The sequence below is a fragment of the Pinus tabuliformis genome, chromosome 6 (genome assembly GCF_031772625.1).
Source record: "Pinus tabuliformis cultivar Carrire ecotype Pingquan chromosome 6, CPIR1, whole genome shotgun sequence".
In the NCBI taxonomy this organism is placed as follows: Eukaryota; Viridiplantae; Streptophyta; class Pinopsida; order Pinales; family Pinaceae; genus Pinus; species Pinus tabuliformis.
The window spans coordinates 1,509,573,341-1,509,593,249 of record NC_142292.1 but is presented as its reverse complement, the minus strand read 5'-3'; the positions used below and the strand labels follow the sequence as shown (position 1 = coordinate 1,509,593,249).

The window sequence follows — 19,909 nt, the reverse complement described above, 5'->3', positions numbered from 1 at the left end:
AATCAGGCCTTGGTCCATTGGCAAGGTCGTTGTTCCTAATATCCTATTTACCTTGGTGCTGCACTTCCTGCTTAAGTTGGAAAATGCTTAGAAGGCATTGAACACTAGACTATCCATGTGTTGATTCCCTTGCAAACATGGCCTAACAAGAAAACACCAATCCCTGTTCCATTGGCAAGGTCATTGCTCCTAGTATCCTAAGTGTTGCACATCCAACTTAAGTTGGTTAAACCGATTTGGAAGAGAGCTTTTAGGGTGCAAATCACCAAAATCGGGTGATTATCATCCTTGTTTACTCCTCGTTCTATTCCTGTACTAATGAATATCTAAAAGGCATTGAACAATGGACTGTTGATGCATGGATTCCTTCATGAAAATAGCCTAACAGAAAAACCAATTGGTCCTTGGTCCATTGGCAGGGTCATTGTTTGTAGTACCCTTTTGCTGCATTTTCTACTTAAGTTGGTTAAGCTGCCTTTAAGGTGCAAGTCCCAAAATGAACGATCACCGTTCACGCACACTCCCTGTTCCACTATGGTACTAACAAATACTTAGAAAACATTGAGAACTGGACTGTTCATTTCGTTTCCCTCATGAGCATGGCCTAACAAGAAAGGTAATTGTGCCTTCATCCATTGGCAGGATTATTGTTCCTAACTTTCTATTACCTTTAGTGCTGCACTTACCATTCAAGTTGATTAAGGTTGTTCGACATGCAACCTATGTGAATTGTGTAGCTTCATAGGGTCCAATTTGTGCAATTGTGCTGCTCTTGTTTTGCTTTCCAGAGATGAAATCTTGAACCTATTCTTTTGAACACAGATCTGTGATATTTTCTTGCATGTTTATTGAGAATGCCTGTGAATCTAGTTCTAAATTTCTAATAATGTCCTAAAAATCAGTATCTACTTAAAGTGAGTAATTCATCTAGTATTAGTGAGTAGTCGATGTCACAGTTCCAAGAATTTGATTTCAATAATAGTCTTAATCTTTGTTCTTTGATTTTATCTACAAGGAGCAGTTACAGATTGACAGCTTGATCAGGACTTTAACTTCCATGCCACAGAATAGGACTCTGTTACAAAGAAGTTAAATACTTCATTTTCCCTTGTTTTGCACTCGTAAAACTTATGCTTGAATTTTTTTATCTGTAATTACCTACCCAACAACTAGGGAAGCAAGGTATCAAATCGACCATAACATCTCAGGCAGTGTTGTATAACTCATATTTCTTTTCTTGTGTGAATAGGCAGACAGTGAGACTGCTTGTTAGTTTAAACCTAGGGATATCAGTAGTCTCATGGCAAGCTCTCCGTGGGAGCAACGATTGGTATTTTCTGGCACAGCCCGTCCCTCAGAACTCTAGCTTGTTCACATGCTCTCTTGGTTCCATCAACCGAGACCCTTCATATCTCCAGTTCCTTCACATTAATTCGCAAGCTGTTCCTTAGATCTTGAACCTGTCTCAGAGGTGGTCAGCTGCAAGAGAATTATAGTGCAGTTAGCCTACGGTTGGGAGGAGAGTGGAAGTCCCTCCTTCAGTTGCCCATAAAACCATCCAGATAAGTAACATGGTCTATGCTCATTAGTTATGAGTGCTGAGTTTAGTTCTTATGTATATGTTTATGTGTAATCATGCCTGAATGTTTAAATCCTTACTCTGTCTGGGTGGTGAATAACTGGCTGAGGCATCTGCATAGTTTGACTGTGTATGGTTATGTGTATTTGACTGAATATGTTATGGCTATTTTACTGTATGCGTTATGGTTACTTAACTGTACTAGGCATTGAATGGAGGCGAAGACTATGTTGTACATATTCTGCGTGGTTGGGCTAAGGAACCGGTACTTCATTTATGAATTGGTAGGACATCCCAGAAGCTATACTCTGTGTATGAAACAGTTAGATATTTTTTTACATTATGATTAATGATGTGTGGAAGAAATGACTTGTAGGTTCTCAGATTCCCTCATTTATATATATATAGACTTAGTATGCTGCCGCTTTCTTCTGCCATGTCGTAGTATATATCAATTTTCATTAATTGGTAATGCACATTACATTCCTTGGTTGAAAATTCAAATAGTTTGTGTAAATAGCCACTGTAGCTGGGCGGCATCTCATGGACAGTTTTTCATATAGATATCTTGTGCAAATTGGCACATTTCGGTGTTTGGTTAGATTTTGAATGGTCTGCATAGACAATTACTGCAAACTGGGCGGTATTTCATGAAACAACTTACACACATATATATCTTATGAAGATTTGTTGGGCCGCGCCCTCTTTTCTAAGTAAATAAGCCTGGAAAAAATAGTTTAAAAGAGTTCACAAACTGATTTACATGAATTCTTTAAGAGCGAGGCTACCATTTCATGGCTATGACTCGATCGATATGGGTTTTGATGGATCATCAATTTAACTTTGCATTTTTCAGTGCTAAATGTTTCATAAAGAAGATTAAATTCAATTGATTAAATCCTTAGGTAAATCTCATTTCTCCAGTTGCACAATTCTGAATTTATTTGCACTTTATATTTCATGTTGAGATGATCCATGGATCGAATATAAAAATGGAATTTTTGAGCCGAGAGGCTCATTCTACAGCTCGGTATGGGGGATGTGTAAGTTTCTCCGTCAATCCGTCAGTCCATAGAGTTGACAGGTGCCTCTTTAAAATAAAAATAAGTATATATCATGAAAAAAATAAAATTTTTATGGTTAAAATGTTTTTTTGGTCCTATATAGCATTCAAAAATACAATTTAAACCTAAGTCACATGACACGAGGACACGAGATACGGAGGACACGTAATTACGAGTATTCGACATGAAACGCAGCGATCCGGAAATAGGACATGAGGGACACGTTTTATATATACATATATATATACCGAAATATAGTTCTTGATCCATATTAAATTGCAGGCTGCAGCTTATCTAATCAAATTAAAATATAATTACTTCAAATTTCATAGTTCATTTAAAAAAAAAAAATAGAATCATAATTTAGAAATTAGAATGTGATATGCTTGGTTTTGATTCTTGAATGTTCAATGTTCATTGTTATGTACAAGCACATAAGAAACTACTAACCATAAATTTAGAACTTAGATAGTAAAACCGTAAAATGCAGATTTTCCATTAAGTCATCAAAATCAAAATGTATTATTGTTTACATAGACACTGACTCCTGAGAGAATGCCACTGGAAAATACAAAAGAGTAGATACAAAATAAGTAGGAATATCATAGCTCGTCACTGTCGTGACTCGTCAATGGTATTGGTCATGACTCACGAGTCACTAGCCACTAGCCAGTGAGCCACGAGTCCATGACTCATCACTCTATCAATAGTCCATGTCCTCTATGTCATAATCACCATCACTGCCACTGCCATCTGACTCTACTCCATCCTCCTCCTCTATGCCCAATCCAAGATTTGCTGCTGCATTTGTTGGTGTGGAGGATGACCCCTCAAGATACTCTGGCTCATCATCAAAAGTCACTGGCTTTAGCACTGGGTCATTAAGATCCATGTCGGCTAATGCCAACTCAACGCAGTCGTCCAAGCCCATATCATCAGGAAACACATCCCACAACTTTGTCTTTCCCTTCAACCACTCCTGCCTCTGCCTGTAAATAAGACGAAGGTTGGTGTGCACATACACCATTGTCTCCGCCCTAGATTGCTCAAGCTTGCTCTTTTTCAAACTATATAGATTCCCATAAGTGCTCCAATTCCTCTCACAACAAGAAGATGAAGTAATTTGAGAGAGGACCCTCAAGGCTAATTGTTGTATAATAGGGCATGATGCCCCATGAGCTGCCCAACAAGCATAGGCATCTTTGACCCCCTTGTCTCCAAGTACATCATACCCCCCAAATCTCCTGGTGCCAGTGGAGAACTCTACAAAGCCTTCCTCCACCTCAAGAAAAGATGCTCTATCCTGAAATATCCTTCTGAATGCTATCTTCCTCCCTTGTGAAATCTCTCCATCCATGTGAGGAGGGTATCTGTGTGAGGTCCCACCACGAAGCCACTCTTAACTGTAGTACTTGGGATTCAAAGAGCGAGCTAAGCAATGCAAAGGTGTGCAATTCTTATCCCACCTAGAGATAAGAATATCTTGTATGGTGGACCATAAGCTCTCTGCTAATGTCTCATATCCAGGGCACTCATTGTCCATAACAATAGTCTTCACAGATTCAATCATGGAATCCCAACCCTCATAAACCTCTCCTAAGATGGGCTGGTCTATGTCTGCAAACTACAAGAAAGAAATGATAGGGTTCATGATCTTTATGGTAAGATCCACCCTCTCCCACCAACCATCATCTAACACTATGTCCTTTACCTTTTTTGAAGCAGTTTGATCCGTCTTTCTCCAAAGAGACCAAAGATCTGAAATAACCATGGCCCCAAGAGCGGTCTTCAGCTCCTTCAACCTCTTACGCATGATGAATGAGGAAGCAAACCGAGTATTTGCAATCTTCAACAATGATAGATGTGTGTACTCTTTATATATTGTGAGGCATTGGTATGGTTTTGTACAAAATTTCGGATATGGCGTGCATCCTCAATAAGATTGCCAATCCATGTCACATTTGAAGCAATAGATTTGAGCGTTAAATTCAACGAATGAACAATGCATGGTGTCCAAAATATTTGTGGATATTTAGTTTCCACAATCAAGCTAGCAACTTTGCAAACAGGTGCATTATCTGTGATGATTTGCACACAACTTTCAACGCCTACATCTTCAGTAACTTTAATAAACAACTCACCCATATATTGTGCATCCTTGTATTGTCCAAGAGCATCAACTGCTTTCAAGAAGACCGGTCCATTTTGAGAATATACCATGAAATTGATGAGAGGATGGCGTGTTGTATCTGTCCATCCATCAGAAACAATACTGACACCAGATGAGATCCATGATGATTTAATAGGTTGTAGAATTTTATCCACCTCCTTCCTTGCCTTAACCAACAACGTGGTTCTAAGCTTCTCTGAACTTGGAGGCACATACCCAATTGGAGCCATATCAACTAAAGCTCGACACATCTCAATAGACAAAGGAGACCGTGCAACATTAAAAGAAATGAAGTTGAGATAGAAAAAGAATGCCATTGTAAGATCAACCTCATCTCGCTTTTCACGCTGAATAATCTTGTCTATTGGACCACCACAAGTTTGGGCTGCCCTCTTTTTTGTTGGCTGAATTTCAGCCCCTCTCCCAAATCTACTACTATTAGCATTCCTCAAGAATGGAAGAGGATCTTCATTTTTTCTAATTTTCCGGCTTGCTGCCACCACATTCCCAAAGCCAGCTGCATCCTCTCTTTCCAAATCCATTCTTTCTTTAGGACTGATCTTTTTGCATGCTCCAATTCCACAAATGACCCCTAATTCGAAAGTAAGTGCTCTTAAATTCACCCTTGCAGAAATTACATGACCAAAGCACATTCCCTCCCGCACCAGCCTTTGGCCCTTGTTTCTTGGTTACATACTTCCATAGAGGGTATTTTCTTAGTTGTGCTTGTTGTCTTGCTACAACAACATCATATGTTAATGTCGGCTGAGAAGCACCTAAAGCTTCACTTGAAGCACTTGGGGCACTATGACCAACAGAAGGTGAAACAGAAAAACTTGGAGGGGGGGACCACGAAAAGCACCACCGTTGTCTTTCCTTTGACCTCTGCGAGCTGCCTTGGATGATTGAGCCATTAATCGTCTTGCTGTTATAAAGTCCACACTCCACGGGTGTAATAAAAATGACTTGCAAGTGCAAGTTGTCAGTTGCAAGTTGGAACAGTCGCCAAATCCTTCACCTACAAAAAAAAACGATTAAACAATTAGCTATAAATATCATTTTGGGTTTTATATATGAATATATCAGACTTCAGTTCAAACTTCAGCAATTGAATGTTCTACTTTTGTTGGGACTACCAAATTTTTTCTACTTTTGTTGGGACTACCACAGAGTCAGACACTTATTGCTGCTTGCATGACTGTGAATAAAGGCACCCAGAAAGTTGGGACTGTAATCAATCAATGGAGTTTATAGTTACTGCAATAGCGACAAGGACTTTTAGGAATTTTGGAATTGCATTTTTTTGTAATTTTTTCAATTATTTTTTTCATGTGGATGCTTTTTAAAATTTTAATGTATTTTTTGGAAAACTTACACCTACCAGAGACCTATCATGTTCCATATAAGCTTCAGCATCACAGTGAAAAATTGAATGCTTTCAAAGTTCTGATAAATGAAGCATTTTCAATATTCGGGCGGTTTTGCTGCCTCTTGTTCAATGGAAATGGCCCAAACCCTCAGTACTATTACATTCATAAAGCCATCATGGTCTCTAGATTCTCCGCTGATCACAACTACAAAAGGCTAAACTATGAGAGCCGAAGGTCCTTTACTCATTCACAGTTCTTGCATTTATGCTTGTGATATTTGGACTTTGGCCTTCCCACTACTCTAATCATGCCTTACCAAGTTACCGCGATAACCACCCAAATGCAATGCTTCAGATTCCACTGTCCAGGGGTTTGTAAAAATTCACTAAGGACAAGAAAATTACAAATTGTTATAATTTTGGGCTAAACTTATGATGCAACTGTTCTCAAATATGATTTGGAGGTATCGCTTCTAATCAAGCTTTTGTTTGAAGGTAGAATAGATTTAATTAGAGCTGGTTTCCTACGAAGGAAGAAGGAAAATCTGAGGTGAAGAGAACAGTGGCATCTTATAATAAAGCTTTGTTTAAAGGTAAAATAGATTAAGTAGAGCTGGTTTGCTAGATACGAAAGAAGAGGGGAAATCTGAGGTGAAGAGGACAGTGACATCTTAAATCAGTCGAAGGCTGTTCATAATATAACTACGTGATTGCAACTTGCATGGTTGAGTTTGAGTTATGATGCAAATACTTCTTCAAATAAAACTTGATGCAAATACTAGTTCAAGTATTACTTCTATCTGGATAATATTTTGGTTGCTAATATTTGGCTAAAGATAACTCATATTTTTAAATGTAATATTTTGGTTACTGGTTAAGATAACTCTTTTCTCCAGTTTTTTTTGATCTTTTCTCCTTACATCAGTTGAGAAGACGGTTCATCAAAATAACTGCCTGATTGTAATTTGCATGGTTGAGAGTTATCTGCTCTCTTGAATATAACATGAAGGTATGTCTTTTAATAAATCTTTGTGCCATGTTTTCTTATTTCAACACATGCTTTTTTCAAATTTGTGTCTTCATACTGGATTTATTTTCAAATATAGGAAATACTTTGTTTACCTATCTTTTTTCAAAAAACTGAGATAAAATAGTTTAACTAGAAATGGTTTGCTAGATATGAAAGAAGAGGGAAAATCCTGGGTGTAGAGAATGGTGACATCTTATTTTATTATAGCCTCAGCTAGTCACTGTTACGAATCAAACGCTTTTTTAACGCGCTTAAGTTTTAACTGCGTCTATGGTCTATGGCTTACCTGAACCTCACACATGCTGCCAAGTTGCCAAACTTTCCAGCAACCAAACGGCTCCACGGAGATGACTCGGCTCCACACGAAGATTATACAGCGACGGAGACTGACGACATCAGAGGAAAATAGCAAAAGTACCCCGAAAAATCAATTACGTGGGCTTTAAAGCTATTGTTTTCGTGGGGTATGTATTCAACTGGAGAAAAACGTTAGGGCAACATTTTTTAGACTCAGAAAACTCATTTTCCATTACTAGGACATGATGAAAATAACAAAGTACGTTTTATGTTTTCCAGGACACGTTCAAAAACGTTTTCGGCACGTTTTAGGGCGTTTTTCGTGTGTGACATGTTAAATATGGGACACGAGACCTTGGAGGACGTGTCCTGTGACTTAGATTTAAACCATGCAAAATTACACATTGTATTTGCACTCTAAAGAAGTTTGCATGTGAAGAAATTTGATCCCTCTCTGCTCATGTTAGATCTGAATTTAAGATGGATCTATGCTGGTTTGAAGTGATCTTTCACAACTTGTTTAAACTCTGGAAATTACTTGTTGGAACTTCACTTAAGCAAGTTGATAATCTGATTTAGATGTTCCTGTTCAAAGTTCACCTTTTAGATTGGTAAATCATTTTCTGGTTCATCAATCTTCACATAAAGGCACTCGAATTTGCAATATTCAATTTATTGTAATCTCACGCTTGGATAACTTGAATTTATTTGTTGGCATAATTTGATTTCCTTGTTGCATCTTGATAAAAGACATTGATGAAAGACCTTAGTTTCCAGCAATTCAAGTACATTTATGGTTCATTGATTAAGGAATAAATCTCAGTTAATTTTGTTATACACATCTAAGCAATCTACATTTTCTTTTACGTCTGGAATCTAACCAACTTGCTAGCAGAGCTCTAACTTCATCACTGTTACGAAAACGTTGGATCGATCAAAGAATTGCCAGGAGATTATATATTGGATCATAAAAAGAAATTAGAAACATGTGCTGAAGAGGAACGTAAGTCATATCTTCTTGATATGGGCATCAAGACTTTAATATATGCAGGATTCTGTCATAATCCCTCAAAGGGCTACACTTCTAGTTACCTCTCTAGGAAAAAGAAAGTTGCACACTTAAAATTAAAACATATATTTTTCTGGCATATATCAAGAGTAGAAGGAAATTATAATACAAATGTTGCCAGTAACATGTGAATTAAATTTGATACTGCTGGGGTTAAAAATAGAAATTAATTCTTGTTGAAAATGTAACTAGTTTCGGTTTTCATAATTGTTATTGTACTCATTTCAATATGTATATCTTATGTAACAAACAAAAGAAGAAAGAAAAATTATTATTTTAAAGCATGGGTTTCATGCTTCTTATTGATGGTCTTCTAGATAAATGCATGTTTTTCATGCTTCTAGGGTTTGTTAGATCATAGGATTTATTGTCACGAGTCAAGAGAGTTAACATCATGATTATAAGACTCTTCTGGGAAAGATGTACCTTGTAAAAGAAATTATTTTGAGTCTAGAAAATCTTGGAAGCCTTCGAAGTACAAGTCGGCCTTGACAGCTACAAGTCGGTCTAAAGGAGGTGATTCGACCTCTTGGAAAGGTTATAAATACAGACAACTTCGACCTCATTAGTCACTCATTCAATTCTCTCTCATAAGAAGTTCGATCTGATGCTGGGAGCTAGAAGAAACGAAGAGCCAAGGTCTAGAAGACAAAAAGAATTCAAGAAGAAGGAAAAATTGTTTTTGGGCTTTTTCTTTCTCGCAGATGCGAAAACTAGGGTTTTTGCAGCGTCAAGGAACTAGGGTTTTTGCAGCTTCAAGGAAGGTTGAAATTGCAGGTCCGAATTACAGGAGATCAAGTTGTAGGATCAAGTTGTTGGAAGAGCGAATATTCTGATTTGACTTCATTGACCTTGGAAAGACATTATCTTGCTTAAAGGAGGATCCCTTGAAGAACTGTCTTGTGCCGAAATTAGGGTTTTTGCAGTAGCTACAAGATCGAAGTTGAAGCTAGTTGAAGTATCAAACCTTACTGATCTAATCCTATTAGAAGGGCTTCTTGGAGGGTTGACTTGGTGCTTGGTGGAGGATTTGGTCTAGGGTTTGGGTCTTTGTTGTCTCATTTGAAGCAGATTCTATAAGAATTTTTTTTTTTGGGTTTTCCCCTTGGAGGGGTTTTGCCCTGGCTTGGAGCCTAATTTCTGTGTGCACTGTCTTTACTATTTTGCTCTTGATAATTGTTTGATGAAGAAGAACTAATAAAGAAAACATAAGAAGATAAATAAAGTTCACAAACAACTATTAAGGTTAAGGAAAATCTGAATTATTAGTGGCCACATTGCATTTTTCAACATGGTACCAGAGCTAAGGTGAACAAGAGAAGGCACCTGAAAAGATCATCTTGTGGACACAAGAAGGGTTTGCCAAGGGAAATCACTTATAGAAGGATCAAGACTACATCAAGCTCTCATCAAGGAAGATTACAAGGTGGTTTTTGATCTCTCATGGAAGGATATATATTTAAAGGCTCACTGGAAGACATCTTTGAAGGAAGCATCAAAGGATCTTGGTATCATTCATCACTTTGTTGTGAAGATAAATCCCTTCTGCGGACAGAGGCGATCTCTCTAGCCCAATGGGTGGGTCTAGCAACAAACTGAACAAACTAATGCAAACTTTCCTAGCTTATGTTTAAAAATGTAGAGAGAGAGAATCCTACCTCGCTCTAGTGCTAATTGCTCAATCCTTTGATAATGACTTCGATCCCTTAGCTTCTAGGCTCACTCCTTGCTTGTTCCTTACGTTCGAGTACCCACAAAAGAGATCAAAGGACAATACAAGATACAAGAGCATACATAGTATATATCAAACAAACTACTTGATAGATCAAGGAGTATCAAGCTAAATGCATAAATATTTAGACATTTATGGAAAGTGAACATCAGATGTATATATTAATGAATAAAAAAGGGAAGCATACAACCATTGCCTTGATGTTGGAGACCTCCTTTTGGTGGATGTCCAAGTCCAAGCCAAGACTCTTCAAGCACTCCTTCTCCAAGTTAGATGGGCAACATTTAGGCATAATCTCAGCATAGGAATGCAGACAATCAATGACCAACCATTTGGGGATGGAAGGGATTTGATTTATAGGAAGGGAGAGGGAGTTAGGGATCCACAAAAGAGGGAGGAAGGTCCACATCTCAAGGGGAAGGCCCTTAAAGGTAGGATAAAGAGCTCCAAATGGGAGAGCTCGACCATATCTCTACCCAACAACATCCAACTCACTGTTTCTCGAAGTTTCTAGCATACAAAGCTTCTCCTCCATTTTGAGAAAACCTGCCAGAAGAGGTTCAACGTGGGATTTCATATCAAAACCTGTGCTGGCAACGCTAGGTCAAAGAACTGCAGCCTGCCATCAGCACAAGCAAGCAGTGGAGCAAAGAGCGCTGGTCCTGAAATTTAGGGTTTCAGTCAACCTTCTCCAGAATTGACTCAAGGCAGTTTTTCTTCTATTCTTCAGGGATGTTTCATGATAAGTACACTTCACAGTTGTTAACATTTTGGCACTTTGGGATGTGGAACAAGAAGTGAACAGGAGGTGTGACAAAATACTATGTAACACACTCTTGGAAACCGTTGAAGGAATCGTAGAAAACATCTTTCAAGGACATCATTGAAATCTCTTTGAAGATTTTGAAAGCATCAAGATAATAGGAGACATCATCAAAGAAGAAAGGGTTCCTGGTTGACATCTGCCATATTGTTATGTTATGTCTGAATCTACAGGACATATGGGTTCTTTCTGCAAGGAAAGCAATAAGCTTGCTGGCTCAACAAATTTCCTAGCATGGAAGAAAAGGGTTGACCTGACACTTACAGAACATGAAGTAATGGAATATGTCCTCGGTGAAGTTGCTGAACTTAGCAAAGACAAGACTCAAGAATTAGCAAAATGCAATAAAGGAGAAGTAAGCGCACAAAGGATCATTGTTGAATCCATTAAGGATCGTCTAGTTCCTTGTGTTGCTGATTTGAAGACATCTAAGGCTATGTATGATACTCTAGTAAAGTTGTACTCTATTAGTACATCAGGTCAAAGTTCACCTTTTAGATTGGTAAATCATTTTCTGGTTCATCAATGTTCACATAAAGGCACTTGAATTTGCAATATTCAATTTATTATAATCTCACGCTTAGATAACTTGAATTTATTTGTTGGCATAATTTGATTTCCTTGTTGCATCTTGATAAAAGACATTGATGAAAGACCTTAGTTTCAGCAATTCAAGTACATTTATGGTTCATTGATTAAGGAATAAATCTCAGTTAATTTTGTTATACACATCTAAGCAATCTACATTTTCTTTTACGTCTGGAATCTAACCAACTTGCTAGCAGAGCTCTAACTTCATCACTGTTACGAAAACGTTGGATCGATCAAAGAATTGCCAGGAGATTATATATTGGATCATAAAAAGAAATTAGAAACATGTGCTGATGAGGAACGTAAGTCATATCTTCTTGATATGGGCATCAAGACTTTAATATATGCAGGATTTCGTCATAATCCCTCAAAGGGATAGACCTAGTTACCTCTCTAGGAAAAAAGAAGTTGCACACTTAAAATTAAAACATATATTTTTTTGGCATATATTAAGAGTAGAAGGAAATTATAATACGAATGTTGTCAGTAACATGTGAATTAAATTTGATACTGCTGGGGTTAAAAATAGAAATTAATTCTTGTTGAAAATGTAACTAGTTTCGGTTTTCATAATTGTTATTGTACTCATTTCAATATGTATATCTTATGTAACAAACAAAAGAAGAAAGAAAAGTTATTATTTTAAAGCATGGGTTTCATGCTTCTTATTGATGGTCTTCTAGATAAATGCATGTTTTTCATGCTTCTAGGGTTTGTTAGATCATAGGATTTATTGTCATGAGTCAAGAGAGTCAACATCATGATTATAAGACTCTTCTGGGAAAGACGTACCTTGTAAACAAAATTATTTTGAGTCTAGAAAATCTTGGAAGCCTCTAAAGTACAAGTCGGCCTTGACAGCTACAAGTCGGTCTAAAGGAGGCGATTTGACCTCTTGGAAAGGTTATAAATATAGACAACTTTGACCTCATTAGTCACTCATTCAATTCTCTCTCATAAGAAGTTTGATCTGATGCTGGGAGCTAGAAGAAAGGAAGAGCCAAGGTCTAGAAGGCAAAAAGAATTCAAGAAGAAGGAAAAATTGTTTTTGGGCATTGTCTTTCTCGTAGATGCGAAAACTAGGGTTTCTGCAGCTTCAAGGAAGGTTGAAATTGCAGGTCCGAATTACAGGAGATCAAGTTGTAGAATCAAGTTGTTGGAAGAGTGAATATTCTGATTTGACTTCATTGACCTTGGAAAGACATTATCTTGCTCAAAGGAGGATCCCTTGAAGAACTGTCTTGTGTCGAAATTAGGGTTTCTGCAGCAGCTACAAGATCGAAGTTGAAGCTAGTTGAAGTATCAAACCTTACTGATCTAATCCTATTAGAAGGGCTTCTTGGAGGGTTGACTTGGTGCTTGGTGGAGGACTTGGTCTAGGGTTTGGGTCTTGGTTGTCTCATTTGAAGCAGATTCTATAAGAATTTTTTTTTTTTGGTTTTCCCCTTGGAGGGGTTTTTCCCTGGCTTGGAGCCTAATTTCTGTGTCCACTGTCTTTACTATTTTGCTCTTGATAATTGTTTGATGAAGAAGAACTAATAAAGAAAACACAAGAAGATAAATAAAGTTCACAAACAATTATTAAGGTTAAGGAAAATCTGAATTAATAGTTGCCACATTGCATTTTCCAACATGGTATCAGAGCTAAGGTGAACAAGAGAAGGCAGCTGAAAAGATCATCTTGTGGACACAAGAAGGGTTTGCTAAGGGAAATCACTTACAGAAGGATCAAGACTACATCAAGCTCTCATCAAGGAAGATTACAAGGTGGTTTTTGATCTCTCATGGAAGGATATATATTTAAAGGCTCACTGGAAGACATCTTTGAAGGAAGCATCAAAGAATCTTGGTATCATTCATCACTCTGTTGTGAAGATAAATCCCCTCTGCGGACAGAGGCGATCTCTCTAGCCCAATGAGTGGGTCTAGCAACAAACTGAACAAACTAATGCAGACTTTCCTAACTTATGTTTAAAAATGTAGAGAGAGAGAGAAACCTACCTCACTCTGATGCTAATTGCTCAATCCTTTGATGATGACTTTGATCCCTTAGCTTCCAGGCTCACTCCTTGCTTGTTCCTTACGTCCGAGTACCTGCAAAAGAGATCAAAGGACAATACAAGATACAAGAGCATACATAGTATATATCAAACATAAACTACTTGATAGATCAAGGAGTATCAAGCTAAATGCATAAATATTTAGACATTTATAGAAAGTGGACATCAGATGTATATATTAATGAATAAAAAAGGGAAGCATACAAGCATTGCCTTGATGTTGGAGACCTTCTTTTGGTGGATGTCCAAGTCAAGCCAAGACTCTTCAAGCACTCCTTCTCCAAGTTAGATGGGCAACATTTAGGCATAATCTCAGCATAGGAATGCAGGAAATCAATGACCAACCATTTGGGGATGGAAGGGATTTGATTTATAGGAAGGGAGAGGGAGTTAGGGATCCACAAAAGAGGGAGGAAGGTCCACATCTCAAGGGGAAGGCCCTTAAAGGTAGGATCAAGAGCTCCAAATGGGAGAGCTCGACCATATCTCTACCCAACAACATCCAACTTGTTGTTTCTCGAAGTTTCCAGCATACAAAGCTTCTCCTCCATTTTGAGAAAACCTGCCAGAAGAGGTTCAACGCGGGATTTCATATCAAAACTTGCGCTGGCAGCGCTAGGTCAAAGAACTGCAAGCTGCCATCAGCACAGGCAAGCAATGAGCAAAGAGTGCTGGTCCTGAAATTTAGGGTTTCAGTCAACCTTCTCGAGAGTTGACTCAAGGCAGTTTTTCTTCTATTCTTTAGGGATGTTTCATGATAAGTACACTTCACAATTGTCAACATTTTGGCACTTTGGGATGTGGAACAAGAAGTGAACAGGAGGTGTGACCAAATACTGTGTAACACACTCTTGGAAACCGTTGAAGGAGTCCTAGAAAACATCTTTCAAGGACATCATTGAAGTCTCTTTGAAGATTTTGAAAGCATCAAGATAGTAGGAGACATCATCAAAGAAGAAAATATTCTTGGTTGACAAGTACCATATTGTTATGTTATGTCTGAATTCTTTCTGCAAGGAAAGCAATAAGCTCGCTGGCTCAACAAATTTCCTAGCATGGAAGAAAAGGATTGACCTGACACTTACAGAACATGAAGTAATGGAATATGTCCTTGGTGAAGTCGCTGAACTTAGTAAAGACGAGACTCAAGAATTAGCAAAATGCAGTAAAGGAGAAGTAAGGGCACAAAGGATCATTGTTGAATCCATTAAGGATCATCTAGTTCCCTTTGTTGCTGATTTGAAGACATCTAAGGTTATGTATGATAAGCTAGTAAAGTTGTACTCTATAAGTACATCAGGTCAAAAGATTTCCTTGAGAAACCAACTATACAAAATAAGGAAATCAAAGGATGAAGACATGGCCTCCTATCTGATGAAGATTTTCACAAATAAGAGATCAGTTGCATGGGCTTGGGGAGACAATTTTTGACTCTGAAATGACCATCTGTGTACTAAATGCTTTGCCACCAGAATGGAGCAGTTTTGCAACTAGCATCTACTCTAAGAAAGATACTACTCCTTTTGATGAGTTGTGGGCTCAATGCATCTTGGAAGAAACTAGGATCAAGGAAAAGGATGGCACTGAATCAAATGAACAATCTCAAGCCTTTGTTGCAAGAACCAAGAAACTAAAGAAGGAAAAGTTTGAAAAGTCAATGAAGAAGCCAAATATGTCCAATTTTATGCTTTGGATGTAGTGATTATGGACACTTTAAAAGGGACTGTCCAAACAAGTAGAACAACAAAAGAAAGGAAAGAAGTGAAGCTCACACAACTGAAGAGAAGGGAGAACCTAAGAAGCCGAAGAGAGAAGATGTCAAAGATCTTTACTATTGAAGAAGGCATCCTCTCTGTCAGGTTCTTTATGAAGTTTATCTTTCCTTCATTTAGAATAACATGCATTGTTGTTTACTCTAGAAGAGTCTTGATTTTGTAAAAACATGGCATTATAGACAAAAGCATGTGATAGTAGAAGAATTAGAGTTGCTTTGATAAGAATCATCTAGTTTATAAATGAGAAGATTAGGACCATTTTGCATATTATTGTTCATCCAAGCATTATCTAACATTATGTTAGAGGTAGTCATTTTGCTAAGATGGATCATCAAGATCCTATAAGAACCATCATTTTGGAAGGTTCTTGGAAGAAGCATTATGACAAGGTTAGTATATATTCCATATAGTATGGAAACAATACTCTTGAGGGATGAAGGAATGCATTTGGTCAAGTTGAAGGTTAATAGTTAGATGACTGGACGAAAGCATAGGAATGCATATTTGAAGTAACTCTTCTCCTGGATAGGATTCATATGTACAAGAATCTTGTAAAAGAAGTTGGTCATAAAATATGCTTAGTATGGTTATATGATGCTTAAAAGAAGAATTTGACTTACTCTAGAATGAATAAAGGATCAAGACTTTCTCACTAGATTATATAGAATAAGTGATCAACATCCAGTATAGTCTCCAGAAGAAAATTGTAACTTGGTAATCAAGTTCGATCCTTGGGCACTATGATGCATGAAGGAAGATTCTTGTGGAGATGGACCATGAGGATGTTGATGTTTTGATGAGAAAGTCATCATGATGAGGTAAGTCTAATATTTTGTTATTGGTTATCTGGTTAACATATTGTTTTTTAACTTGGAAGGATATTGCAAGAATATATGATGAATGTTGAGGCAAGCTCAACATATGATTTTGGCAATTATGAAGTCAAGATGTTTTCATCTTGGGATTAAAAGGTAGCAGTGCAAGAAGATAACCTGAAGTTCAAGCTCATACAAAGGAGATCACTTTCATGAGGAAGCTATGATTAGCTTGAAGTTTGGTAAGGCTCAATATAATGCCTTCATTGATGATGACAAGATGAAAGTGATGTACAAGATTGATGACCTGAACCCTGTCACAAGATTGAAGGAAGAAGATGGCTCCATGATACCCAGGAAGGAAGAAAGCTTGATATAATGAGATACGAAGTAAAGAGGGATCCATGCAACTATCTCCCTAAAGAAAAGGTGTCTGATACTCTTATGGAAACAAGCTAGAGAGCTTGTGGTTATGACTTCCTAAAATTAAAAAGGAAGTCAGGAATCTCCTCTAGATTTGAGAGGGAGTAAAGGAGTCTCCTTGAACAGGAGCAAGGATCTATTCTCTAATCAAAAGGGAATGGGGATATCCTCTCTGATTGAGAGGGAGTGATGATGGACATCACATGTGCATTTTCTTCTTCATGTGTCATGCACTTGACCAGGATTAACAACCGTAAGTCTCAGTGAAAGCCATGGAAAAAGGATGGTGGAGGGTTGGATAAGCATCTGTGGTTTCCTTGAGGATAGATAATCCAATAAAGGAAAGGTACTGACATTCTTTGAGGATATCCAAGATAAGAGTGGTCGAAGAGGACTAATATTCTTTGAGGATTAAGGGTTAAAAATCCAAGATAAGAATAGTCCTAAAAGGACATACCTAGTGAACATCCAGATGGGGTATGTGCCTTAGAGGTAATGTGCTATCTCATGTAATGCCTCCCAACATAATGCTCTCGAATGGAGTTGAGATTGTCTAGTTAGGCCTCAAAGGCAATACTGGTTATAATGTTGATGCTTACAATTGGCTTAAGGGTTAAAAAATATTCTTTGAGGATTAAGGGTTAAAAATCCAAGATAAGAATAGTCCTAAAAGGACATACCTAGTGAACATTAGGATGGGGTATGTGCCTTAGAGGTAATGTGATATCTCATGTAAAGCCTCCCAACATAATGCTCTCAAATGAAGTTGAGCTTGTCTAGTTAGGCCTCAAAGACAGTGCTGGTTATAATGTTGATGCTTACAATTGGCTTATCAATCCGACTCTTCTTATGAGAACTCTTCAGCTTGAGAATGATGTTATACTGGGTGTACAATTACGAATGCCTTCCTAGTTAAGGGGGAGTGTTGGAAATGTAACTAGTTTCGGTCTTCATAATTGTTATTGTACTCATTTCAATATGTATATCTTATGTAACAAACAAAAGAAGAAAGAAAAGTTATTATTTTAAAGCATGGGTTTCATGCTTCTTATTGATGGTCTTCTAGGTAAAAGCATGTTCTTCATGCTTCTAGGTTTTGTTAGATCATATGATTTATTGTCATGAGTCAAGAGAGTCAACATCATGACTATAAGACTTTTCTGGGCAAGATGTATCTTGTAAAAGAATTTATTTCGAGTCTAGAAAGACTTGGAAACCTCCAAAGTACAAGTTGGCCCTGACAACTACAAGTCGGCCTAAAGCAAGGGATTCGACCCCTTGGAAAGGCTATAAATACAGACAACTTCGACCTCATTAGTCACTCATTTGATTCTCTCTCATAAGAAATTCGATCTGAAGCTAGGAGGTAGAAGAAAGGAAGAGCAAAGGTTTAGAAGGCAAGGAGAATTCAAGAAGGAAAGATTGTTTTTGGGCTCTCTCTCTCGCACGTGCAAAAACTAGGGTTTCTGCAGCTTCAAGGAAGGCCAAAATTGCAAGAGATCAAGTTGTTGGAAGAGTGAATACTCTGATTTGACTTCGTTGACCTTGGAAAGACATTGTCTTACTCAAAGGAGGATCTCTTGAAGAATTGTCTTCTGCCAAAATTAGGGTTTCTGAAGCAGCGACAAGATCGAAGTTGTAGGACGAAGTTGTGGGGTTCCAGTTGGGGTCGAAGTTGAAGTTGGAAGCTGGTTGAAGCAAGATCGAACCTTATTGATCGAATCCTATTTGAAGGGCTTCGTGGAGGGCTGACTTGGTTCTTGGAGGAGGACTTGGTCTAGGGTTTGGGTCTTGGTTGTCTCATTTGAAACAAATTCTATAAGAGGAGATTTTTTTAGGTTTTCCCTTGGAGGGCTTTTGCCCTGGCTTGGAGCCTAATTTGTGTGTACACTATCTTTACTATTTTGCTCTTGATAATTGTTTGATAAAGAACTAACAATGAAAACACAAGAAGATAAATAAAGTTCACAAGCAATTTTTGAAGTTAAGGAAAATCTGAATTAATTGCTGCCACATTGCATTTTCCAACAGGTCATCATGAAGTATGAATACTTTTCCTTTTATTTAGTATATAATTTGGATTTTATGCGCTGCTACATTGCATTTTCCAGCTAGTCATCATCAAGTATGAATACTTTTCCTTTTATTTAGTATATAGATTTGGATTTTATGCATCGGTAATATAATTGTAGAGGGACTGGTAAGAATTTTTTCAGTTATCTTATTCTATGAAGCTCTATTTTTGCACAGGAAAATTAGTCTGTATATTCCACAGAATATCCCATTGGCTTTGTATCCATCATACAAGATTTGATGTTTTGCTGAGAGGATTTCTGTTTCTTATTTGAACCAATCTTGGGCATAGTTTGCTCTCTCACCATAATATGCAGCATTTGCCGTATATCATTTACCTGCCTATGAAGTTTCCCGATAAGCTCTCAGTGAGCTGGACACGGTGATAACATTATTACCTATTTCCGCAAGTTTAAAAAAAACGGCATTTTTGTAACCCAGTGCATTGTTAAACATCGACACATTAAAGTGAAAACGTCAACAACACCTTCCACAGCCCATATTATTACACGCGGTGATAGGTAGCGTTACAAATAGACACTGTCAACTATTGAAAATTTATGTTGTTATAGTTGAACATGCAGCACCTAAGTGCTTTGCTTATTCTGTTCACCTGATGATGGGACATCTATCCCGTGATCTGTTTTTATCTTCACTCTACTGTGCCAAGAACAAGGCAAAATTTATTTATTTGCAAGGATCTGGAGGGGGAGCTTCTGAGTGGTTCTGTATAGGATTTCTGAGTGGTGCTTAATGCTTGCCCCCAGGAGCAAGGGGCACAGACTCCTTGGCATGGATGAACCTTAAAACAGATGGTGTTGATCTGGAGCACCTTTTTCTACTGGGCATTTCTTTCAGTGTATTATTTATGTTCTATTGTAAGACAACTTGCCAGCGCTGTTTTTCCCTTGTACAATGTGCCTTGTAGTAAATTTGTCGCAAGCTATATTGCAGCAAAGTTGTATTTACTGGTTGAACTTTTTATTATCGATTTTTTTATTATCTTAGTCATGGATTATATTCTACCAGATGTTAAAAG

The 19,909-nt window shown here is 37.7% G+C and overlaps 1 protein-coding gene across 5 annotated transcripts in view; it reads left to right on the top strand.

Moving 5' to 3' along the window:
• Positions 1–8,214, top strand: part of LOC149264386 (uncharacterized) — a 40,084-nt gene extending 31,870 nt beyond the window's left edge. Inside the window, exons 3-5 of one of the 5 annotated variants that reach the window (XR_016259713.1) lie at positions 7,108–7,191; positions 7,523–7,676; positions 7,789–8,211. The gene's annotated coding sequence lies outside the window, so the exon portion shown is untranslated. Of the gene's footprint in view, positions 1–7,107; positions 7,677–7,788 lie in introns of all 5 variants that reach the window. The other 4 variants (XR_016259716.1, XR_016259711.1, XR_016259714.1 and 1 more) reach the window with 4 other exon arrangements.
• The last annotated feature ends 11,695 nt before the right edge of the window (positions 8,215–19,909 follow it).